The sequence below is a fragment of the Pinus tabuliformis genome, chromosome 8, assembly GCF_031772625.1.
Source record: "Pinus tabuliformis cultivar Carrire ecotype Pingquan chromosome 8, CPIR1, whole genome shotgun sequence".
NCBI classification, from domain to species: domain Eukaryota; kingdom Viridiplantae; phylum Streptophyta; class Pinopsida; order Pinales; family Pinaceae; genus Pinus; species Pinus tabuliformis.
In genome coordinates, this window is record NC_142294.1 from 289,672,525 (window position 1) to 289,699,277 (window position 26,753).

General features: G+C 37.5%; 1 pseudogene; it reads left to right on the top strand.

Moving 5' to 3' along the window:
* The window catches only part of LOC149235265 (ubiquitin-like domain-containing CTD phosphatase pseudogene), a 42,919-nt pseudogene extending 40,807 nt beyond the window's left edge, over positions 1-2,112 (top strand).
* The last annotated feature ends 24,641 nt before the right edge of the window (positions 2,113-26,753 follow it).

Genomic DNA, 26,753 nt, shown 5'->3' on the forward strand with positions numbered 1-26,753 from the left:
TCCTCGGCTCTTTATTTGACCGTGGGCCAGCCCCCTTATGAGAGCTCCCTAATCGAAGGTTCATAGTAGACGATTCCTTTTTGATGCACACCATAACCGTCGATCTCCAATTTCAAATCACCCTTCGTGCTTAGCCCCTGGTTCTTTTAGATTTTTATGTGACTATGGGCTAGACCCTATAAGAGCCCCTTTCTCAGTGAATCGCAATTGGGGTTTTAACCTTGATGTAATAACATGCCTCAACCTGCGAACACCGATTTGCGATCTCTGATGTGATTTCATCCTCTACCACGTGTAACCTTATGAGTGGTGACATGTGTCACCCTATTTTGGCCCCTTATGACCCCTCGACACGTTGAATCTGCATGCCACATGTCCGACGTACTTCCACGTCATGCTGACATCAGTGCCACCATGGACTTATTGGGACCAATGGTATTCCGCCACTTGGCCCTCTATAAGAGAGACAAAAGGCCCATCCGCCCTTGGTTTTTCACTGATTTCCTTTGTATATCGATTTTTAGCCTTCCCAGTGCTTCAACACTAACATTTCACAACTCCTCATATCGCAATATTTTAGAGTTGTCACCCTGCTGACGTGCCGATAAGCCATGATGTTCTAAGCGTGATCGTCGATTGCCACAGATCCTTAATTTGTGATTTGTGATATATCTATGTTGTTGTGATTGTCAATCTCCAATTCACCCCATTGATAAGCCTGATCGATGCCTGAACTGTTGACTTACGATTTGCGATATGTTCCCAGACCTCCGATTTGCGATTCTTTCCTTCTTTCAAAGGTGACAAAACCCTCATCTTTAACAGGTCATATCTTCTGATTCCGGGGTCCATTTGAGGAGTTCCATATACTGTTAGAAATCTTGTTCCGAGTGCTATGCAATGGGGGGGTTGATTTAACTTTGAGTGATTCTATGGCTTGGAAGGTGACTGTAAATTTTACTACTCTTCTTCACTTTAGGGGACTGAAAACATGATTTGCAGTGAGTGACAACACCTCCATTGATCTCTACAATAGGTAAAGTGCTTACAGAGGCCTAATGGTGCACATGAAACATAACTACTAATGCCACCTTTCCCAAAAGTTTTACTACCCATGGTAAAAGATTGAAAGTTAATCTTCATTTATACAGGCAAAACACTTTGTCCAACCATTCTCAATCAACATAGGAAGAGGATAATACAATGGTATGGTTCCATAGTCACCATTATTTGGAAGAATATTGGTTCATTTGAAGGCGTACTATCTACAGGTATGTAGACATCAGGGCTTCCATTAATAAATATAAAAGGACCAAAAGCCTTCGGATACAAAATACACAAGAAGTCTAAAAATATAGTTACGAAGTTATGTCTGCATGTGCTGCCAAAGTGGGTAGAGGCACCCTTGTTATTAGTAAATGGTGCCACTCTGCTCTTCGATCTATCCCTCAAACCTTCCCTCAATATGACTATGATCAATATTATGGAAGATTATATTATTGTGGATCCATTGGATGCCCTGGAAATAATTGATGATTTTGAGTTGTGTTGCACATTGAATACACATTATTTGACCATCAATCTACAACTGAAAATCCTGTGTATTTTATCTGTCCATATCTCCATGAAATTTTGACAGTTTCTTATGAGAAATATGATATAATCATATGGTTTGCAACTAGAATGAAGTGGGATGAGGTGAATATGGAGTAGCTTGGAGTTCTCAATAATTTGAATTACAATGTTATGGCCCTTCTTGATCATCTAACAATGATCACTATGAAATCTTATTTGCATGGTGTCTTTGATTGCAAGCCACTTGGGCTAATATGGGGCTTGTTTCCCAAGTACCACATTCTTAATAATACAATTATGTTTGATGACCTTAGAAGGAATTTTTTCAAGAAACCATAGAATGGGCTTGTGGTATGACCTTTTCATAAAGCTCATTTGAATCACAATGTTGTTTAAGAGCTTGTCGGGCTTACACAATATTTTCTTGCAATAGCAGAATTGAATGATCTTAGCCACCTCGATCACAAGAAGTAGGAGGGATACACCGAACAAGTGCAAAGACCGAGGATTCTTAAAATACAAACGTTTCACCATTAATAACAAATCAAGAGGTAACAAAGTGAAACACATCAAATATGACAACACTTACATGCAGTCGCAACTCACTATCTATGAATAGTGATAAAAAATGATTAAAGCAACAAGTAAAAACCACCATATTATATGAAGCAAAATTGTATCATATTGCCACTACATTTGTCAAGCATTGCAAATCTAATCTGACTAGAACACTGTAATCAGACTGAAGATGCTACATTAATTGCATATATTGCTGACAGAAGGGGATATTTTCTCTTTCTTGAGCTTTGAACCTATTAACATTAGCTTCAGAAGGAAACTTACTCTGTCCACTGCCTGCAATTTTGATGTCCCTTATCACTTAATATTCAAGAGTCAGAAAAAAGGGTTTATCCACTAGATGTCAAAATTTATTTTACCACTATGATCAAACCAAACTTGTCAATCTGAGAACAACATGACCACTATATCCCTTGGCATTTCCTTTTGCACTATTAAAATCATTGTCATTGTCATTAGTGTTATTCCATCCAAACCTGAAATACCTACAACTCTCTACCCATAACTTCTTTATGGAATTTTAAAGATAAGGGGCTTAGGACAAAATAATAGAATGATTAGGGTTGCAAGATGAATAGAAAATAATTAGAGTAATAGACAAAATGTAATATGGTTTCTACTGTGGATACTCTGAGACTAAGTCCAAAAAAAAATGTAATAGTGGAAAAAATAGATAGGAAGGAAGGTGAATTGACAAGGATATGAGAAGTTGCATAATAATTCTCCTTTATCGCTAATAAATTAAAAGAACTAAAATTGATTTTACCTCAAAATTATTGAGTTCCTAGGACTTACTGAGATCACTATTGAATTTGAGCTTGTTAGGGATCAAAATTGAACTATAAAAGGCAAAAACCTTTGGAACTTAGGATGTAACTAGAGAAGATTGGAGCTAATGGAATAAATAATAATTTTGATAGACATTTTTTGTTGTTATCCTAAATTGAAACTAAGTCTATACACATACTTGGAGTAAAAAGTGTTGAAACCAAACTAAAACTAGAGGATTGTAAGCTAATGTTGGAGATTTGATCCCCCATTTTTTGGTACATTGCTGCAATTTAATGTCAAAATCATGAACCATAAACTGATACCTAGCACAATTCTATCTATGTGAATGAATTTTGCTGAAGTCAAACATAAAAGGAAATCATTGGATTACCACATTAATGAATGTCGTTAACTAGTGCAAGAAAAATCACCATTAATGTCAATGCGTGTCAAAGTGCATTCTGACAAGTACGAACGGATGTGCTAAAGTTGAGTCACCTACAAGATTTGGAAATCAAGAAACATTTAGGTATTCCCTTATTGTCATTGAGGAAGTCTATAATTGATGTATGCAAACCCCAAGGCGCTCAAAATATCTGTAATCTTAGTCCTAAAAAATGTGCTAAAGTTGATGGGACAAGATTTGTTAGAAGGTGGTCCTTAAGGAATCCCACATTGGCCAACTCAAGCATAGAACCAAAAATATTTCGAAGAACCAATGGACCCAATATGAGCTTATAGAGTTTATTGTGGATCTTTCCCACTAGGAGACCTAGTTTTCAAGGAAGATTCATGTCTAATTGCATCAGTTTCCAGATTTTCACAACTAGACTCATTTCACTGTTTTATTCATTTATTCACTATACTATCCTATTCTACTTGAAAAATATCATTCTTCTTCAAGTATAGGAGTACTTCTAGTGAAGCCATGTGCATAACAAGACAACAGTTATACTCATACTCGAGTTTGGAAAGAATGCTTAAAGGTATAATAGAGCATGAGAGACTAGTTGCTTCGAATGATGTGGTGTCAAGAATTGTTGGAGAAGAGATTGGTACTTTGATCTAATGGTCATCTAGAACCAACATTCAATATATTCAAGATATCCTTGGATCCCTTTCTCATTCAGTGCACTCTGTATGTCTTCCTCTTCCATGCCATGTAGATCTATTTCTCTTGGATAGTTGTTCTCTTGAGTGCATGAGGGATCTGATGGTAGGTACATTGAGAACTCCTATATCTCAAGTTCTGATGAGTGCTCTCCATCGAACTTGGTTCGCAACTAGTTAGTCTACTCTTCAAATCAACAAAGATGATTGGAGAAGGATACTATATCTTCTTGTAGAGATGGCTCATGGGTCTTTTTCTCTTCTATCACTTATGGAAACATAGATATGTTCTTGATTGCTTCCAAGGTTTGCTCCTACTGATAGGCATATACACCAGTTGCTACTAGGATTTGAAAAAGTTCTCTAGTGGAATTCTCCAATAGGTTCTTGATCATTCTTGTACATTGCTTTGTTGGTTGCTAATTCCTGTCCAACACATGGATTAGTATATGGGGTGTTCTTACAACACCTAAAATTGATTAAAAAACAATGAATTAAAACTAATTGTAGAATTAAAGCACACCAAACTTGCATAAAAATAAACACACTAAACCAACATGATGAGGCTTTGGATAAACCCACTAAAGTGTATACGTCAGGCTAGAACCCTTTTTAGATACAAGAGTGTATTTGAATCTTACCTTTTCTCCTCCCCCAAGTCACAAGTGTTGGAAAAAATGAGTAAAAACTAAACTACCAATGCTCTAATCCCTTTTAACACCTTCCGGAGAATGACGCCAAAAATGTTGGTCAAAATATATTTATTATATTACCAACATTTTATCATTGAATTGAGATTGTAATAATTGGAGATGCTAGCAAAATATATTCGGGATCAAGCTATAATCTATCTAATCTAATGTCGATGACCACTGTTGAAAATTAACAATCAAATAACACGTTAATAACATGAATTAATTAATGTGAATCAACACAAACTGAAACTAAATACCATCGACCAGTCCTTGTCTCCAATCCCCTGACACAACCCTAGAATGCAATATTTCACTTCATAAGACAATGCTCATGCATTCAATAGTAGGTTGGACTTGAAGAAGAAAATGATTGTAGTTCTACTAGTTAATTTCTCAAAATAAAAGACCAATTTTTAAGGAAAAACATTAGATCATAATGTAAATCCATGGAACTAATCAAGATAAAGAGGAAAATCATTAAACTAATCTAAACTAAACTATGGTAAAGGCATGGAAAATAATTTAATTAACCTAAGATAAAATAAAAAAAATGAAGAGGTAGGGAATCACCCAACATTGAGGGATCCTTCTCATACTGAGTGATGCTACCAAGGCTAATCAAATTAGGTTGAGATGATGTGCACTATAAATTACGAACATACAGGTTTCATTGATGAATAATCAATTATGTTTTACAATAAGGGTAACACACACTAGCTTATGTCCATAATGAACCTCCTATCAACTACCGATCCCAAATCTATCACAAAATGAATGACTAACATCTCCAACTCTATTTTAAATCTGAATATTTGTACAAATAGAGCATTGGGGTGGATCAAAGCCAATCCCCCAATCTCATATTTTTCTAAATATGAGATATATGAAAATTAGCAAAATGAATCATCCATAGTAAGATAGGGTGATTTGTTCCCCAAAATACAAATGAGATACAACAAATCATTTTCATAATTCATCATGCCTTATATTTGTTCCTCCTTTGCTATGTTGATCACATACTTTGTAATTTCCTCACATCTGGGCACCAATTTTAATTTTGGGTGAAATTATACATTTTGCGTAGATTGGTGTTAAAGAACCAAGCATATATTTCAAACGATATTGAATTTTGGAAAATGGTTCGAGAATTAACTAATTTTCCATATTGAGAACAAAACCTATGTTATGGAATTTTTAGATCCAATTTCATTGCCTCGAGAATTGTTCCCAAAGTTGAATGTTTAGAAGCTTTGACATGTAACATTCATTTGGAGCTAGAGCTTCACATGTGCAACCTAGGTGCAATTTGACTAGCCTAGGATTATTTTAATACCTTTTCCTTCAAAACCATGTGGAAAAATTTATTCTAAAGGGCACAAATGTGTCAACCATGATCGGGTACCAGAACTAAACTGCTGAAATGAAAACCCGACTAAATAATTTATCATTAGAAAAAATAAAGTAAAATTCAATTAATCTATTAGATACATAGGAATTAATGAAAATAAACAACTTTTTACCTCAAATTGTGTGTCAAAGGGTTCGGTTTATAGGGCGCGAAAATGTATAATGAAATAATCAATATATGGTTATGAGTGTAAGTTTTTTTTTTAACAGGAACGGTTAGACTGATATATTACTTCTTGGCTGAAATGCCTCAATTCAGGTTACAAAAAGGAAGGAAGGGCTCAGATTTCGCCTCATCCAGGAACCATATAACTATCCTCCTAATGATCCTGCAAATTTTGCATTCTATATTTCTTGCAGATTTCTCTATCTTTCCTAATTTATAGATGCAAACAAACTGCTTTAATAGAAGACAGTAAAACATTTTTATCGGACAGCTAGGGGATGGGATCCCAGCCTTCTTCTCCGTCTCTTATATAATTTCCGAGAGGAAGGAGAACCGCTTTATTGGCTTCGGCATCTGCTTCTTTGTTGTTATCCCTCTTTATGTGAAGAAATTCCAAATTCTGGAAGGAATATGTCAGGGAGTTAATTCTGCTCAGCAATCTAGATAGTCTTAAATCTGAGGGAGAGGAGTTGTCCACAATGGCCTTTATAATAGTCTGAGAGTCCCCAAAAACAACTGCATCTTTGATTCCCAAGGTCTTGAGCACCTTGAGTCCCTGGAGGAGAGCTAGTGCTTCAGCTTGAATACTGGTATTAATGCCCACTCCCCAAGCGTATCTAGAGTTATGAGTGTAAGTTATAAGTGGTAAAAAGGTTAAATAGGGTGTTGAAAAATGAGTCAAAGTGAGATCCCAACAATTTTTACTCTTAGAGGTTATTTCTATAGAATACAATATGTAGTCCAAACTACTGCAACTTAATTGATCTCAACTAAATGGTGCAAAATGATAATCTCTTAGGATGCAAAGTTTTTTCTCTTTATGGTTTGTTTAGAAGGTGAAAGGAAGGAAACCATAACCACCACAACTTCTAAGTGAGGCCTCTCTACACAATAGAGGCAAGTGGACAAGATTGTAGAGATATATAGAAACATCTTTGCTCCACATGTCAAGGTGCCTCTACATTGCCAGGTCAAACAATCCATTGACTTGATTCCTAGTGCTACTTTACGTAAAGGCCTAATATGTAGATGTTATCTCTTAGAGAATGATGAAATAAAATATCAGATTCACGAGCTCATTTAAAAGGGCCACATTTGACCAAGCTCCTCACCTTGGAGCAGTCCAATTGTGCTGGTGTAGAAGAAGGATGGGACATGCAACCTTTGTATTGATTATAGAGCCTTGAACAAAATCAATGTCAAGAACAAATACCCAATTTCTAAGATCGTTGATCTTCTTGACTGGCTTAAGGGTGTCAAGTTCTTTAGTAAGATTGATCTGAATTTAGGCTACCACCAAGTTCCAATTGAAAAAAATGATGTATGGAAGACAACATTCAAATCTAAAGAAGGCCTTTTTGAGTGGTTGGTCATGCCCTTTGGCTTGACTAATGCTCTAGTAACATTCATGAGGATGATGGATGATATTCTGTGGTTGTTTATAAACTCTTTTGCGGTTGTACATTTGGATGACATCCTCATCTTCAATAAAACCTAGGTGTAACATCTACACCACATTCAATAGGCCTTAAGCAGCTTGTGACAACATAATTTGCAGGCCAATATGGATAAATGCTCATTTGGCATGCAAAGAATTCAATACTTGGGATACACTGTGAATGAACATGGGGTGCATGTGGATTGATCCAGATTTATGCAGGAACAAAATGAAATATAAATTTAAATATAAACATATAACTACAACAAAAACTAAATTTCAATTCATTAATAACAAATACTGAAATTTGTTTACATGCAAAATGGAAATAAACTAACTTGAGCGATGGTAGCTTAACTCTTAAAAGAGATGTGACAGATACATGTGTTTTGAACTATGTTACAATGAGGCTCAAAGGCCTTTATATTATTGAGAAACAAGGGAAAACCCTAAACATCCAAAAACCTAACCCTAGGAGATGAAGCGTTAAAAGTTTGTGGGCCCCATTGGGGTTAGTTGGTACACCAACTTCCTAGGGTCGTAACTTTGGCATATGATATTTGTTTGACGTGTACGATACCTCATTAGAAATATCTATTTGAGGAATAAAATTTTCAACTACAAACCCTTATTATGGTCTACATTTCCAAAAAAATGTCTTTTAGGGCCTCAAAATGGCTCTGGAAGTTTAGGACCCAAAAAACTACGAAAAATAGTAAATTGTGCTACAATTAAGGAAACTGAAAGAAACAATGTTGGGAGTCTAAGTGGAATAGGTAGGTGGCCACCAATATCCACCTGGATCTGTCCTCCCCCCTTAGGAAGCAATGGACCCCATTGCATTGAGTGCTTCCATGAGATGGGGAAACTTCTACTAAACTTGGTCCCTGGTGAGCCATTTGCCCTAGTGCAGGAGTTGACTAGCTTTGCCAACTCAATACAGTTGGATCCTCTGTTTATGAGTGTTCTTGGTCTATGTGTCCATGATCCGATTAGTTGTGGCCTTTTCAATGTAGTATGGGTTGGGTTCTGTTGGTGTCAATTCTCAATAATGTCTGATGTTTCCAACAATGCCATAAAGTATGGCCGAAGTTGGTCCACATTGAATACAGGGTGCAAGCCAAGGAACGAGGTGATACTAAGTTCAAAAATGTTATCTCCCACAACTTTGGTGATGGTGTAAGGCCTATATCAGAGTGGTTGAAGTTTTTGACGGGCCCCAAGAAGGTGTTCTTTCTGCATATGTAACCAAACTTTGTCACCCACCTAAAACTTATGAGGAACTCAACGCTGATCATGTCGTTGTTTGTTCTTGGAATTGGATTTATCCAAGAGGTTGTGAATGTGATGGAAGATGTGTTAGACATGTTCAATAAACTTGGTGGATTTATCAACTTTGGACTTAACATGGGAAAATTATTCATGTGTAGTTGCAGAAGGTAGTGCAACATCAAGGGGACATAATAGTTGAAATCTCATGCCCACTTGAAATGGTTTGTAGTCAATCGAGCTATGGAGAGCTCTGTTATAACTACATTTCCCATAGGGAAGACTCTCATCCCATGTTCGTAGATTCTTGGAGTTGTACAAGCGTATTATGTGCATGATCATGGTGTTGACAACCTCTGTCTGGCCATCACTCTGGGGATGGAATGCAGTCGACTTGGTGATCTTTTTGTCCAATAATGACCAGAGGCTTGACTAGAATGTGCTTAGAAACCTTCTACCCCAATTTAATATAATGGTATATAGGATCCCAAAATTTACCCACACTCGTTCAAAGAAGAGTTTGGCAGTGGATTATGTTGTGATACTCTTATTACATGCAACGAATATGGCCATCTTAGAAATTTTATCGAAAGCCACAAATACACAATCATTGCCATGGTTGGTAGAAGGAAGTACAAACATATAGTCCATGGAGATGGATTCCCAGGGCTGGCTAGGAGTAGGCAAATGAGTATACAAGTTGATTCTTAATGGTTGGCTTGGTGATGCATAAGCAGTGTAGGATCTAATGTATTTTCCAACATCCTGTCAGAGATTTGGCCAATAAAAATACTTTTGTATTACTACCACTATCTTCTCTACACAAAGTGTCCTATGACCCAACTGTAGTGCGCCTCACAAATTAGCATGGCACACTCACTTGAAGGAACACAAAGGTGGCCTAGGTAGCATAATAATGCATTCTTGAGGTGAAAGTATGCAACTTGTTTTCCATCTTCTAGCATCTAGTATGTGGTGACAAACTTTGGATCATTTTTATATAGTTGATTCCATCTAGAGGTCTCGTGGCCACAAGAGTTAAGAACATTGGCTAGTGCTACAACCGGGGACCAACTGAGGCAAATAGAAACATGATTGTTGTTGTCCATCTTGTATTTAATGTTCAAATGGAAATGTTTCAAATATGTGGACCACTTCTGATGGCGTTCATTCTGCAACTTCCCTTGTGTATGGATAAATTGAAGAGGTTGGTGATCTATGTGGATGACCATATCCTTCCCTAGAATGTAATTTTTTCATTGCTGACAAGCTTGCATGATGGAATACATATATTTATCGTAGGTAGGGTATTTTAGAACTGTATCAGAAAGTATCTCACTGTCATAGGCCACCAGATGCCCTTGCTAGGTGAGAACTACACTAATAGCATAGTCAGAGGCATCTGTCTCAATTTCAAGTGGTTGTTGCATGTCTCGGAATGTGAGTATTGGAGTAGAGCAAAGACAGTGCTTAAGCTCAATGAATGCCTTCTGTTGGGACTCGGACCAAAAAATCTTTGCTTTTGCTCTACCCTTGGTAACTTGAATCAAAGGCCAAGTGATATGAAATAATCCCAAAATGAACCTCTGATGAAAATTTACAAGGCCCAAAAAGCTACAAAGCTCTGTTATAGTGGTTGGGGTTAGATAATCCTGATGAATTAGATCTTAGCTGGATCCACATGCACACATTTCTCATCAATGATGTAACCTAGATATTTGACTTGGTTCATGCCAAAAATTCATTTTTTCAAGTTGGAACATAGCTTGTGCTGCAGAAGGGTTTGAAGGACCCGCAGAATGTGTTGCAAGTGCTATTCCCAGTTCTTACTAAAGATGAGGATGTCGTCCAGATATAAAACCATGAACGAGTTGGTAAGGGCCACAAGATGTCATCCATCGACCTCATAAAAGTTGCAGGGGCATTTTTCAATTTAAAAGGCATGAACAATGACTCAAAGAGGCCCTCCTTGGATTTGATGGTGATTTTCCATACATCTATGGGTTCTATTGGAACCTGGTGATAGCCATACTTCAAATAAATCTTGCTGAAATATTTGGCCCCCTTGAGTTGGTCAAGAAGGTCATCAATTCGTGGGATGGGATACCTGTTCCTGATAATGATTTTATTTAGTGCTCGATAGTCAATGCAAAGTATCCAGGTCCTATCCTTTTTCTACACAAGTAGAATTGGGCTCCTACAAGGTGAGGAACTTGGTCAAATGTGCCCTTTCTATAGAAATTATGGGATCTATCATTTGATTTCCATGTTTTCCAACAAATACTGGAGGTATATTGACCCATAGGGTAGGGGTGCTCTGGGAGTCGGATCGATCAGATTCTTGACCTGACAATGTGAAGGTACCCCTGTGGGCGAGGAGAAGATGTCCTTGTATTCTTCCACGACCTTATCCACCTGTTTCTATTGTGTGGAGGAACATTTCCCATGGGCCATAGATGTGGCCATGTTCTTCCCCTTATTTTGAGAGCAAATAAAAAATAAAACAAATTTCCCAATCTAGGAGATGATCTTGTTGCATTACTTAACAGAGATCAAAGAAATGGCAGTAGGCAGGGATATCTTTGATACCTTGTATAACTTACTGCCCAAGGTGGTAATAATTGTGCGAGACCTAAACTCATACACAACATGATGCTTCCAAAACTATGGTTGTCCTAATAATACATCACAAACTTCAAGAGAAGCAACATCACATAGTACCTCATCCATGAAGGGTTTGATGGTATAGGTCAAGTGACATTGTTGATTGATGCAGAGATCTCATCCTTGGTGGAGCCACTCGATGGTGTATGGTTGTGGGTGTGGCGTGGTCGGTAGGCATAATCGCTTAATGACCTCTACAAAGATGAGGTTCTTTTGGCTCCCGTTATTGATAGTGAACTTCAATGGAGACCCCATCACCCACATCTGTGAGTGGAAGAGATTCTCCCCTTCCTATGGATCTTCAGGATTTATTTTCTGGACTTTAGTGGTGGAAATGAATGGTGGCACTAGGCTTTGCATCGATAATCTATTTCCCCTTTTCATTCCCCTTGTCAGGTTCTGACTCATAATTGGAACATCCATCTGACTCTGAAGCCTTCAACTCGACCACCAGTGATTGCTTGGCACAACATTCATTTGCGTTGTGAGTGGGGATCTCGTGGAGCTCACACCACTTTCCTGTGTCCTTCTTTGTCTTCGTGATGTTGTTCTTTGCTTGCGGCTTCGATGGGTTGTACTGGGTCACCCCACCTTGGATTTGTCCTTTGTTCTGTGGTTTGGGGGTGCCTTTTCGTTGCTTTGGATTCATATATCCAAAGTATCGCTTCTTCTGTTTAAATTTCTGCTCGATCTTGACAGTGTATTGATATGCGAGGCCAAGAAAAGAGATGTTTAGGAATTCCACCTTGTCATAGATGTATTTGTGTAGACAGTCACGGTACTTGAGTACTAGAAGCCGCTCATAATCCTTGATACCCAACTTCATGTGAAGGGTATCAATTTGTCAAACATAAAGAAATTTACAGAATGACTACCACAAAAAATGGTCCACAAACCTACACAATTCCATTTTAACATCAAATAAAAAAATTGTGTCACTAATCATGTTGAATACTTCCTTAGATAGCCTCGAGTTGTGGCACTAACCATAGTTCTTAACTCTTATGGAAATGAAGCTTTTCAGTGGCCACAATTATACAACAATGACTCCGACTTCACCACCACATACTAGATGTTAATTGCCCTCTTATTTGCACTAGCCCTATATCCTCTTAACCCTTCCTCAAATCATCAAGAATAAATAAAAATCATAATCAGCAAAAAAAAAAAAAATTTAATCAAACAACTTTAATTTAATCATATTCAATTCAAAAATTTAGTTCTTTATAAAGTAATTATCAATAAGTGCATATAAATATAATTAAATTTACAACACACTTAACCTTTGTAACATCATTCACAAAACATAAAAAAGAACAAAAAAGTTTTTATTTAATTTAATTTAACAAGATTAAATTCATTCTTGGAATTAATAACATAAATTAATTTATTAAGACATAATAATGAATTGGGTGTTAATCATTATTAGTCACTAGGTATTAATTATTAGTTATTTTTAATCATTCAAACATAACTTAAAATTAAAATAATCATATAATCAATAAAAATTAAACAATAATACACACAATTATTAATTAGTTTATAATCACTAATTAATATTGATTATGGGTGTTAATCACTATTAGTCACTAGGTATTAATTATTAATTAATTATTATTTTTAATCATTCAAACATAACTTAAAATTAAAATAATCATATAATTATAAAAATCAATTAATAATACACATAAATATTAATTAGTTTATGATCACTAAAAAATTCTAATTCTAATCCTAATTTTAATCTTAAAAAAATAAATAGACATTTAATTAGGAATTATAAATAAAACAAAAAATTAAATAAAAATAATTATATAATTAACAACAAATTAAAAATAAACAAAACTGAATTAAACTTGTCGACTAGTATTCATTCCCAAACCAACCCTAGCCTTATTTATTAACCCTATTGAGTTCTGACTTATTCACTCTTGGATCTATTCCTAAAGATGAACTATAGAGGTTGGTTCGAAACGTCGATTCCAACAAACATGAATGCGATGACTCCGAACGATAACACTACATAGAACACATATAGCAAAAGACTCAAATCATTAATCTTGTGATAGTGTTTAACAATTTTTTTTTTCTTTGGGTATGGAAGTCTTGTAGTCATTATTTGTTTTAGATCTATTGTTTACTACCTACTTTCCATTATCTTTATTTTTTTATGCAGATTTGATTACAACAGATTAATGCTTACCACTTTTAGGGTTTCAAGCCCTCATAATTGTTGTTAGATTATTATCCACCATAGGAAAGGTTTTCTTTGGTAACCCTTGTGCAGGAAGACCTCTAACAAATGGTGATTCCAGTGGGGAGTTGAACACTCCAATTTCTAGTGGTTTTTTGTAAGTTATTTATGCCCTATTCTAATTTTAGAAAAATTCTATTTGTGGTGATTTTTTTTATAAGTAATTAGTGTTCTTCACCTCTATTTCTGTTTTTAAGGTCACAAGTCTTAGGAGTGCAATAAACAAAAAAATTTGAGCATACCCCGAAAATAGAAACCCTAGGAAGTCAAGTTAAGTTTCAAGCCCAAACTTGAGTTCGTCAACACACCATTTGCTCTAGTAACAACCTTGGGTAATGTACTATCTTCCCTAAGATATGCACTTGACAACACACTTCTAGGTACTTTTTCTGCATTGGTGAAAAAAATCAAAATTTACAGGTTTTTTTTTGGTTGTGAGGTTCTGGGTTTCTCGATAAAAAATTATCTATTCACCTTTTTAACCCTAGGGGAAAGAAAGAAAACCCTTGAGGGATTCTAGTACTTCTCCACCAAATTGGGTTTGGAGGTTGAATTAGGAGTTTATTGTCATAGGTTGGAAAACCCTTTGGCCACCATTGTTATTACAGATCTAAGAACTCTTTTCCTTATTATAGCTTGAGTTCAAGAAAGCCCATTGTTTCCTAGTATTGATCTCCCATTGTTTATCTCTCTTAGACATCCATCTTTGGTAGATATGTTTATGACCTATTTGTAGCCCTAAGACCCTTGTTTCACTATTGTAACCTCTGCATAAGGTTGGCTATAAGATGACATATCATATTTCATTTTTATCCTTGATTTGTTTTTCACCATTTAAGACCTCACTTTTTCCCACTTTTGAGCCTCTCTCTCTTTACACTAAAGCCTCCAAACAAGTGGGTAGCAAATTGTTTTTAGTGAATTAGTGGTGTTTGTTTTATTGAAACAATCTATTTACTCTTATATGCAATTTGTTACTTATTATTTCAGTGAAAAATATTTTACTTTCAATTTGTATCACATATACACTTCCACACACCTACACACCACTAAGTACAAAATGCTTGGTTCAATACCCCAAGCCAAGCCTCTAATATCAACCCTAACTTGACACACATTAATTAAGACCACTTGGGCATAAAAATAAGCTATTAGTTAGGTTAGGATCATTTGTATAGGCATCCAAATAACACCGATTGATCACTATACATTGAGATATAGTTGATTTTATAATAGGGAGCTTAAAATCCTTCACCATCCAATGGAAAAAACAGGTGTATGGAAGAAACTTGTGAAGGTAGTAAGGCTTATACTATAGATATTTGCGGTTCCCTTTTGAGGTTCCAAGCTCTTGGTCAGGAATCTAGGCCCAAAGTTGACACCCATAAGCTAAGATTCTCTCACCCCCGCCTGAAGAAGGTGACCATATTGACCATTTTTGTAGGTAAAACCACCCTAGAGGTGGTAGTTGTGGGAAGAAACCACACCTCTTCATACCTTCACTCAACCTTGTTCGTGGCACTGGTCATCTAGGAGCTTGGTTATTTGGAAGGTCATCTTAAAATGGAGCTTAGGACTTATTTGAGGTGTATTCCATCTTCAAAGTTAGTGTCTTTTTCTTTGATAAGATTATATTTCTTGAATTAGATTAGCATTAACTCTTAGTTAGAAAACCACATTGCACCATTGCACATAATTTTCTTATTATTTATTGTTGATTTGATTTAATTTTTCGTACCTTTATCCTTTTATATTCATACCTATCCTGACACCATAACACTCATTAAGCACCAACCATGGAGACTAAGAGGTTTTCATCCTTAGTTTCCTTTAGGGTACCCTCTTACACCTACTAGACAAGCTAGGGTCCCTCACCCTAATCCACCTTCATATTCTAACTCATCTGAGTCTTATAGCAATTCCTCTACTTTTGAATCCACCCAACCCCAACAAGTTACCATGGTTGGTGTCAACTTCAGTGGTAATGTCGGTCCCATTGTGGGAGACAACAATAGTGGTAATGTTGGTGCTAATTGATGAGCGCCAGTATTGCAGCAAGGATGCTGCAACTTCTGGGCTACCAACTATACTTATCAACCCGCGGTTTGTACAAACTTGGAGGTGACAGTGCTATATGCACAAGTAGAAGTGAAGGTCCTGCCTGTTGTCACTTGTTCATCTGGCAAGAGACCCCAGGGGTTCCAAGCTAGACTTCTATAGAGTCAGAGGAAGCTTGATTCTTTGATGGAAGAAGAGCAAATCTATTCTAAGAGAGCTTACTATACTACAATAATGAAGAAAACAACATATAATGCTAAATCACACCATATCCTAATTAACCATTTAAACAACTAAACCAAGCAGAATTGCTAAATCAACACTAACCTAATGATGCTATCTAAGTTACAAAATTAAAGAGAATCAAACCAAACTAATGTGTAAGCAAGGAAACTAAACTAAGTCCGTTTTTGCGTTTTTGGTGTTTTGGTAAAATCAAGCATGCAAGGAGTCAAGCAGAAGAGCAAGCGAAGATCGAAATCAGTGAAAGGAGGATGTAACGAAACAAAAGTGCATATGAACCATTGGATCGATAAGAAAATAGTAAAAATGGAAGATGAGTGACACAGATCTTATCGCAAGAGATTACGTCAAGAGATGGACGAACAAGACTAATCAGAAGATGAATGGCAGAGATCTTATCGCGGGAGGTTAAGTCAAGAGATGGACTAATAGGACTAATTAGAAAATGAATGGCAGAGATCTTATCGCGGGAGGTTAAGTCAAGAGATGGACGAACAAGACTAATCGGAATATGAATGGCAAAGATCTTATAGCGGGAGGTTAAGTCAAGAGATGGACGAACAAGACTAATTGGAAGATGAGTGGCGAAGATCTAATCGTGAAGATGAAGTGAATAGATGGATGGATCACATCAAGTCACGTGGCGATGAAAGGTAAAAAAACATGTGGAATGATTGCGCGAGTTTCCGTAGGCGGTAAGCAATTTCTCGTGCGCCCTCAAAGCTGTAAGCTGTATTTCTAAATTTTTCACGATTAGCCTAAGCGAATGACACGTAACACAGGAAAACCACTTTTCTCACGTGCTCTTGGGCGGATATCAGCCGTGCAAGAATCCACGTGAGATTGCGCGATAGTCGTTAGATCATGCAGGTTTGATCAATAGTGGAGATTGGGAGCGCATAAAGTATTGAGACGACACAGTCGCCATTGGATCAAGCTAGATGGATCGATGGTGGAGGTTTGGAGCACATAAGGTATTGAGATGACATGATAGCCGTTGGATCAAGCTAGACAGATTGACGGTGGAGGTTTGGAGCGCATAAAGTATTGAGATGAAGCGATAGCCGTTGGATCAAGCTAGACAGATCGATGGTGGAGATATGGAGCGCATAAAGTCAAGCGTTGAAATGAATTAGACGATGATTGGTCAGGTTTATTGTGGATCGGACGGTAAGGAGATATACGGGTATAATTTGACTAAGACATGATTTATTGCCTTTCGCTTAAGCATTTTGTGTTGAAGGAAATGATAATATGAGTGAGATATATTACAGAAAGAGAGTGATTGAAGACGATAACGATGAAATGAACCAAGTACTGAATCAAGACAACAAACTCCAAAGCTCATGCGATAACTAGAAATCTGAAACACAACCAATCTACTCTACACTGCTGTAATGGAAATGCAGCTACTTAAGAAAACGAACAATTAAACTATGAATCTATGCTAGCATACATGTACAATAAAGAGGAGCCTTAGTTGCTAGGGTTGGGCCCTAATCCAAGAGCTTTAGCCCTCTAAGTTAACTCAGTGCTGGCTCAAAACAAAACTCATTCTTATTATCAAAACAATGGATTACATAAACAATTGTCACAAGTCTTGCAACTTGAAAATAAAGTAGAGTTTTACAATCAAAATTCCGAATCCTACTGAGGTCCTAGGCCTCTCTACTTATACTTCTAAAGTCTCCAATGAATTCCTTAAAATTAGGGAGGCTCAGCTCCCAAACTAGAGATAAACTGGTGCTTTGACTTCCACTTGCTCGACTGCCTTCTAGTCCTCATGATTTGGCTGGTTGCACTCCGAGCTGATGGAGGAATATTCGAATGGAGGGGTAGTAAATGAGGAGGATTTCCCTCCTATAATTCCTCTCCCTTGTCCCATTCAAGTTTTGACCAAGAACTTTACAAAAATGCCTTGTTTTTACCCTCTAATCCTGCATTAAATGCACATTAGACCAGAAAGCAAAATATCCAACTCTAAATCATCTCATAAACAAAATATAATCAAAATTATGCAATAAGTTGTGAGAATAGTTGGTTTGACTAAGCTAGGAGGTGAATTAAGGCCCATATAATTACCCAATGATGAGGCTCATCACTAATATAGGTAATAATGCAACTCCTAATCCTAGAACCAATATAGGAGCACATGTTGGTACCAACTTTACTCAATTTTTCTCTCCCTTATGGCTATCTTGAACCTACCAGATTTAAGTTGGCTCATCAATGAAACTCTCCTCGATTCAACATGGTCCTTGATTCCAATCAAACATTCCTCGGATATCCCAAAGTTTGAGGGGAATTTCGGAGAGGATCCTTCTAAAAATATTTGGTCTTTCCACATATGGTGTTCATATAACTCCATAAGGAAAAACTTAGTACCTCTTAATCTATTTCAACACACACTGATTGGGGATGTGATTAAATGGTATGTTAACCAGTCCCATGGAACTCACTAGGTGTTCACCACCATCATGAATGCTTTCCCCCTTTATTTCAATTACTTTTCTTCCATGATATCAACATAGAGAAAATAAGTACCTATCGCTAAACCATTACCACTCACATCACTGATCATATTTAGGAGTGGCATAGATGGTGAAACTTATGCAAAGCTCTAGAACTCAATGATAGCTTTCTTATGGATTGGTTTTTGAAATCACTCCTTCCTCCCATTACTCAAGATGTTTCTTCAACATTCCCTCGAACTAAGGAAGAGACCATTTAGAAGGCCATGCAATATGACTTGACCTCTACCAAATCGATCTATTTATACATTTTCATTCCTGATGCTCCTCTGTCTCGCCCAGGTGATCATTCCACACGAGTGGAATTCATGTCGTTGAAAGTGTGATTGATTTTGTAGCATATCATCAACCTTCCGTATATTTGACAGGATATAGGTAACCATAGGGGGGGATACCTCTTAAAATCATTCTCCCCCAGATCCCTCTTATGTTGCATCACAAGGAGGCACAAGTACATCTTATGCATATGTCCATCCACATTAGCCTATGCTTGGGAAAGAATGTACTACCCCTACCTACCAGAATGTAGTGGTGAACCTTTATTATATGTGTACCCACAACTGAGTGCTCCATCCACTTCAACACAACACCTCAACCTCCCATGCTTTATTATGCACCTCCTTAGTAAGGTTAGGTGTATGCCCAATAGAATCTAGAAAATCTCCCGAATCCAAAGAAAATGAACAAGGGGAAGGGAAATAAAAATTCCAAAAATTAGGGTAATCAAGGCCAAAATCCTAATTCCAACTAGGGTGAAAACTTGAATACCATGACTTAGTAACAGGGAAATAAACCCAAGAAAAACAAGGCTATTCAAATGAAAATGTCTTGTGCCTGTTGTGGTAATTATGGTTATTACACTCATTAGTGTCCCCTCCTCCTTGAAGTGCACATGCTATGGGAAAATAAAGGGACTACTAAAAAGGGTTAATCAACCTCCTTCTACCTCCGCTCAACCCCCTGGGAAACTAGCTATGCTTTAGAACCCATTCCCTAACCAAGGGTATGTGGACACTCATGATGACTAGAATGGTCCTCCTACTCCACCTCCCAATCAACATGGGAATAAAACATATCATATGATAACGATAGATTATGAAAACATCAACATCTCCACTCGGTCATGTCAATACAAGCCTCCCCTAAGATATAACTGACATTGAACATAAAGCCTTTTTCATCAATAAATGGTACTATATAGATCTCTCAACCAACAATTTAGGTTCCTCCTAAGGTTTCCAAGGGACCATTACATCGAAATGATACCATTTCCCTTTCATAGGTCACCGATAATTATAACATTGTGGATGACTTGGCGTAGTCTCTTATTGTCATGTTAATGTTGGAAGTCCTCTAGAGATGCCCTTTACAATGCAAGGATCTACTCTCCACTTTGTACATTATGGATCCATCTAATAATCAAATGATTGTCTATGATTTTGATAAAATAGACTCTCCTTGTCTTCCCCCATCCATTTATTTCCAGATCCCTATATCCATCAAGAATGCTATTATCCAATGGTGTATCATTGATGAAGGGGCATCTATATTCTTGATGTCAGCTCCAGTTTGGAGACAACTTAGATCCCCATAACTCCAATCATCTACGATCACACTTATAGCATATAATGATCATTCCTCGCAACTAGTAGGCTTGTACCAAAATTTCCCTATCGAGTTAGCCAACAAGCAAGTCTTGATTGATGTTGAAGTTATTAATGCAAATTTAGAATATAATTTCCTGCTAGGTCATAGCTTCATGTACACCATGAAGGAAATTGTTCATTTTTCTATTGTACCATGAAATTCCCCCATAATGAGAATATTGTCACTATCAACCAGTTAACATACTATGATCCAAAGCTTCAGGTTCATCCCGAAAATGTCATTTCCTCGATGGTTGGAAATGATACATTGCCTTATTTCATTGAGAAAAATCATGGAGTCTACAAATATTCCTCTTTGGTTGGGGTATCTTATGGCCCACTGCCCATTCAGACAACACCTAACACCTCTTATGTATGCATGGTGGTTGGGTATCAAGCTACTCAACGGTCTGGTCCCTCTTTCCAGTAACCAACTCCTTAACCATAGGTTACTGCAAATTAAACTTATGTTTTTGGGAGTATTCCCATTGATCATTATCCATTCGGCCAATTCCAGATCTTATTCCTACTGCCAGGATTAGTTAGCACCCCAGTGATGGCTATGTTGAATTTTCCTAAACTCACATTAGGGATTACAGTTTGGTACCTAGATCCTCTTTTCAATACCCCTCCCAACAACCTTAAACTCTATTTAGCTTTGAAACCCATCCAGCTTGTTCTAAAGACCCCCTCTATTGCTTTAGTTCCACTACAACCTCAACATGAGTATACTCTTACTATGTAAGCGTCTAGTAAGGGGGAAAAACTAAGAAGAAGGGGGGAATTGATAAGACAATTCCGACCACAACCACTCAATCTTCTGCACCTGAACCTACACCACCATTTTCTTTGCACGATATTCAATGCCACACCACCAATAACTGTAACAGTCTCCCCTATTTAAAGGGTTTCATTACCTTGGATGAACTTCAACTAGATCTAATGGTCCTCGAGGTGCAAGTCACTCTCCTTGTCATTAAGAATAACAAAGCATTATGCACAAACTAACGATGTGATTTTTTCAAAATGTACAGACATTATTCATGCCACTACCTTCATCTCTCGCAGTTTCATGATACACTCATCATCCTTCATGAAATGGATGATACTCATAGTAGAACTTCCACCTCTCTACTTATAGCCCCTAACACCTCTTCTTTGTCGGGATAGGAAGCCAATTAATCCATGATCATGATTGGTACCCATGATGTGGAGATGGTAGAAAATACCATACATATCCTTTACTTGCAACCATCTATGGGATTGACACCTTTAAACCCCTTAGGATCATTTGACTATGTACCTTTGGAAATACCTTCTATCTTTGAGGTCGCTTTGGTCTCAACATTACCAGTCTACTTCATTAGACATCATGCATGTAAACCATGTCTCTCATCATGATGATTTAAATAGCCCTTCACTATTCCATCATGTGGTCCTTTACCATCTCACATTCCATTCTTCCACTATGATGGAGACATTATGGAGTCAGTGACCACACCTAATTATTCGTGGGATGATATGCATCATCGTTCCTATTTTCTCCTATAATAACCAAGTCCATCTGACCAATATGCAATGGAATCAAAAAACTTTATTCACTATCAAGTAGATTGGTTCAAGAACCCCATCCATGCCATAGATGCTTTCGAAGAGGGGAATATGACCAATATTTTCCTACCATCAAGGTGAATATGTCTAACAAACTTCGAGTTGAGGAAAATGTCTTGCTAGGGGAAAAATACAAACTCGAAGAAATTTCCACTTACACTGAGTTATACAATTTTGAGATATATTTGTTTGATCCTATTGTAATATGCCTAGAATTGATCTAGCCATTGTTGAGCACTAAATCGACACTTGGTAGGATGCCACCCCAATCCACCAAAAGTAGATGCCTATTCACCTTGCTAGACATGATGCCATCAAGGTTGAAATCGATAAGCTTAGAAAAACATGATTCATTTATCCCGTCACTTATACCTCAGTGGGTCTCCAACGTAGTTCCCGTTTGGAAGAAATAAGGCATCATTTATGTGTGCATGGACTTTTGAGATTTGAATAAAGAATGTCCCAAAGATAATTTCCCCACACCCATTATTGACTAAATCATCGACGAGTGTGCGGGTCATGCGGTTATGTCTTTTATGGATGGATTCTCATGATATAACAATATTAGTATCCACTTTGCAAATCAACATAAAATTTCTTTTTCTAGTCCTTGGGGAACCTCTGCATATAGAGTGATGAGTTTCGATTTAAAGGACAATGGAGCCATTTTTTAGCGTGTTATGTTATACTGCTTCCATGACTTGGCTCACATTATTCTATCCTACCTTGATGATCTCACATCTCGTTCAAAACAATGGTCACAATACTTAGAATATTTGTGTACCATCTTCCTTCAATTTCAGAAGTATAATATATGCCTTAACCATCTTAAGCGTGTCTTCTGTGTTCCCACATGATATATCTTAGGCTTCCTCATGTCCAAAATCAACATTATTATTATTCCTCTAAAATTTCAATCCCTTATTGAAATCCCTCCCCCTCATAACCTATGTCAGTGGCAAAGCTTTCAAGGGAAAGAAAACTTCTTGCATAGATTTGTTCCTGACTACACCACCACTACTCATGGGTTTCTTCGTTTCCTTTACTTTGATATTCCATTTGTATTGGATGACTAGGTCGAACAATCCTTCGATGCACTTAAATGAGCCCTCACCTCCACTCCTTTGATTAGCCCAACTCACTTTGAAAAGGACTTCATCTTGTACATCTCAACTTCCACCTATGTGATAGTTTAGGTCCTAGTCCAAGAAGATGGCAACGAGACTAAACACATAATATATTATGTGAAAAAGTATCTAAATGGGCCCCTAATGTCCTATTCCCATGAGAAAAAAATGGCCTTGGTTTTTGAATTCTCTGTTCAATAAATACATCATTATATCTTAACGTGCACAACCAGGTTCATTACTAATTCCAACCCCATGTCCTCCTTTCTTGAGTCGATGGGTCATCAACAAGAAGTACGCCTACTGAATCATTATCCTCCAAGAATTTGACTTGGAAGTTTTAATACCCAAAAGTAAGAAAGGTTTGGCCCTTACCAATTTCATTTCTTAATTTCCCACCAATGTGTAATATCCACCCTTGAATGATGGCCTTCGAGACAACACCTGTTCACCATATCATCTACTAACCCAAAGTATGGAAACATCCTCACAAATTTGTGTACCTATTTTGTGCCTCATCTAACCCATGATTTTAATGGTGTATTCATCACCAAGCCCCCCACTACCTTCTTCTCGGCGATGACCTCTATCATCATGGTGTCGATATCATATCATGTCATTCTATCACTCATGCTAAAGCTGAGCAAGTGCTTAACGATTTACATGGTGGTGCCTGTGGTGGTCACCTCTCTAGAATGACCACTACTCAAAAAATTATGCACACTGACTACTTTTAGTCTTCTTTCTTAGTGATTGCATTGAGGTATTCAAACACTACCCCAAATACCAAATATTGGCCCCTAATGTAAGGGATCCACTTTCCCTTTCATGCCTTGTTATTTCCACTAGTCTAATCTGCAAATGGGCCATAGACTTTATGGAGTATAAACCCACCTCATCCAATGACCATAAGTACATTATTGTGGCTATTGACTACTTCACCAAATGGGTTGGAGCCATTCCCACATTTAATAAAACTACGGTAACCGCGACCCGTTTCTTCCTTGACCGTGTCATCACTCAATTTGGGGTTTTGAAACAATTGGTCTTCGAACATGGGCAACACTTTGAAGATGAATTTTGGTGGTAGCTAGGTTAAGTATTAGGATTTGAGCACCAATATTCATCATCTTATTACCCACAAGGGAATGGAAAAATTGAAGTTGTCAATAAGATCCTCAAGACTGTGCTTTAGTGGAAGGTGAATAAGCACAAGACTAATTGACATTTAATGATCTTCCCTATGTTATGAGCCTATATAAATTCTATTAAAACTTCCACCAAATTCACTCCTTTCCATCTCATCCATGGAGAGGAAGTAGTGATACCAATCGAGCGCCAAATTCCCTCCCTCCACTTTGATATAACTCCTCCCAAACACTTTTCCCTTAGAACAAAGGCTCATTATGTTGGAGTATGCTAATGAATAAAAATGAGTTGCTTTAAAAGCCATTGAAGCTACATGAAAGGCCAATATGATCACAAGGTCCACCCTTGTGTCTACCATGAAGGTGATCTAGTCCTCATCTATGATCAATCCCACAATATACTATGACATGGAAACTTTGAACCTTTATGGTAAGGCCCTTACATTGTGAAAAGGTATTTGGGTAAAGGGGATTAATCCTTGAGGGTCCTGAAGGAGAGATTCTCTTGAACCCTTGTAATTCACTCTACCTCAAGAAATTATACCCTTAAGAGTTTCCTTAGAATGAGTATTTTTGTTTCCTTTTACACTCTGTAGGTAGACTTGCATTCTTCATCATCTCATTGGTTTTGTTTTTGCACCTTTCATATGGATCCATCATCCACACCATATATCATTTATGCCCATGGTGTGAGTTATTACTCAAGGAATATAGCCTCAACAACTTGGGCCATATTTACTCCTTTGCATTCCATAGTCCACTCCAGTGGCATTTGCATCAGATACGCCACCAACAATTGAGTTGAATATGATGCTATGATAGGTCCATCAGTTGATTCCCTTAATAATTGCATCCTACACCTTCATGTTTGTCTTGGTTCCCAACTTCTCATCATGCAATTGAAAGGTGTTTATCATATGCGTAACCCAATCCTTTTTATAAAATAACTGCAAGTTAAACTTTTCACATGATCATTTCAATCCATTTCATTCAATCATGTTCCTAGAGCACAAATTAACTATGTATGTACCATTGCTCATAACATTCTAGATTGGAATTTATCATATGCTTCTATCAGAAGATAACTAATCCCTCACAAATGAAGAATATTAAAAACACGCATAATCATATTATGCATCATAATCATCCATACAAGTGTTTGGAGTCCACTACTCTAAATACATCTAGCATGTACATAACATGTTACAATCATAAGTACAAAACTTGGGGGCACCCTTGTACCTTATTCCTCATCACCCCCCACTGAAGGGTCTTCTACCAAAGGCGTAACATCACCAACACATAGGTCCTTGATGTAGGTTTTAACCTTGTACAGAAATTACCTGCATGTGAATTCTAAAACAAAAAATAAACAATGGCGAGAGCATAAAACATAAAACATATATACACAAATATTTTCCCATGGATCCAAAAACCGGGACTACCAGATTGATTTTTCATTATATTCCTTTCAATGTTACAATACATAAATATACATGTCGAAGCATCCATAAACCTATTGTAGCAGCTACAACCACCCTCCAAGATTTTTCGTTAGCCTCGTTTTGGAGCCTCCCTTCCAACCTTCATAACAGCTTGCGTTGCTTTGTCAAGTTCATAAGCTTCAGTGTATTTCTTGCACAAAGGTAGCCTATTGGTCATAGTTGATCCATTCCTCTCACAGGCTGATCACCCAAACTTGGTCCAGTTGCAGGCTGAGAAATTTCCCCTTGAAAACTGCACATTTCTGGAGGGCAACTAGCCTTCCCTCCAGGAATTGCGCAATCCTATCTGATAGCTTGTTGGGCTCCAGGATTGTGCAATCCTGCCAGCCAACCCTCCTAGCACAAGTTTTCCCAGCAACATGCTATTCAGCCTAGGATTTGCACAAATCTGGGCAGCAGTCAGTTTCTTTGCTCAGAAATTGCACAAATCTCCTGGGCAGCCAGCCCAACTCTTAGCCAAAAATTCACATTTTTCTCCAGCAGTCGAGTAGTCTCTTGCATGTGCAGCTGAGTTGACTGGTTCCCTCCGGGACTAAGCAAAACAGACTTGCATGCATGGGTTTCTTCTCCCAAGGTAACATGCAAAGGAATCCCTTGCTTTAGGGATCTATGTTTAGTAGTTGGAGGTTACATGCAAGGAGCTATTCCGAAACCTCCCACCAAGTGTCACTTCCCCTAGATTCATGGCATGTGCATCACAACCTCGATGTTATCAAAACTCATTGATTGGACGCTACAAAGCTCATTCCTCACAGCAACCTTGTAGCTCTGACATCCCACATCACATCTAGGAGCAGCTGACACATTCAACTTAGCTGTTTTGGGGTAAGCCCGCTTCCCATGCCCTGTGCTGCATTTCTATTAATTTTTGTGTTTTTTCTTGTGGGAGTACTGTTTGCTTGATTTATTTGAATGCTTGATATTATTTACATGTATACTAACTTGTCCTAGCTTTG